An 883-nucleotide genomic window follows, 5' to 3' on the forward strand; every position below is an offset into this window, starting at 1 on the left:
TCCCGGAGTCCACCCAAACCCATGTCCATTGAGTCAGTGATGCCATCCAACCATCTCATCCTCTGTTGTCCCCTTCGCCTCCTGCCCTCAATCTTTCCCAGCATCAAGGTCTTTTCAAATGAGTCAGCTCTTCCCATCAGGTGGCCAAAGTATTAGAGTTTCAGCTTCAACATCAGCCCTTCCAATGAATACCCAGGAGTGATCTCCTTTAGGATGGACTGTGGTTCCTTCAAAATAATGGGGGCTCAATAAAAGATGTGTTGGGGACTTCCCTGGTGGTACCTGGTGTGGCTAAGACTCCACACTTCAACAGAGCGGGGTGGATATCCACCCCTGGTCAGGGAACTAGTTCCTACAAGCCCCAACTAAAGATCCCCAGGCCTCAAGGAAGATTCCACGTGCTGCAACTAAGAACCAGGCAGCCAAATAAATATTTTTTAAAAAATAAATTAAAAAATGTGCACAAGGCAGTAATTTCCCAACCTCAGCAATGGCCTCCAAACAAAGGCATTTCCTCCCCCCAGGAGGGAACCATTTTTTTCTTTTGTTTTGGGGAGGGGCGGTTGGTGGGGGGTTGGCCGTCAAGCCAGGCTTGAACACACCTGGAGGTTAGAACACACCCGGGACGCCCACACATTTGGAGGCACAGGTCGGAGTCTAACTCCAAAAGCTCCAGCGCCGCCGCGATCCACTGCATGGAGTAGAGAGACACGTGCAGAGCTCCGCGTGGGGCGGCGGGTACGAGTCTCCGAACGAGGCCACGCGCCAGGCACGCGAGGAGGCGGAGACAGGGGACCCGGTGCACGGCGCCTCCCCACCTACCTTCGGGGACCCCGCACAGCACGGAGGGCTCCACCCGCGGGAAGCCGGTGCAGGCGGGGAC

Source organism: Bison bison, unplaced genomic scaffold (assembly GCF_000754665.1).
Source record: "Bison bison bison isolate TAMUID 2011002044 unplaced genomic scaffold, Bison_UMD1.0 scf7180017864362, whole genome shotgun sequence".
Classification (NCBI taxonomy): Eukaryota; Metazoa; Chordata; class Mammalia; order Artiodactyla; family Bovidae; genus Bison; species Bison bison.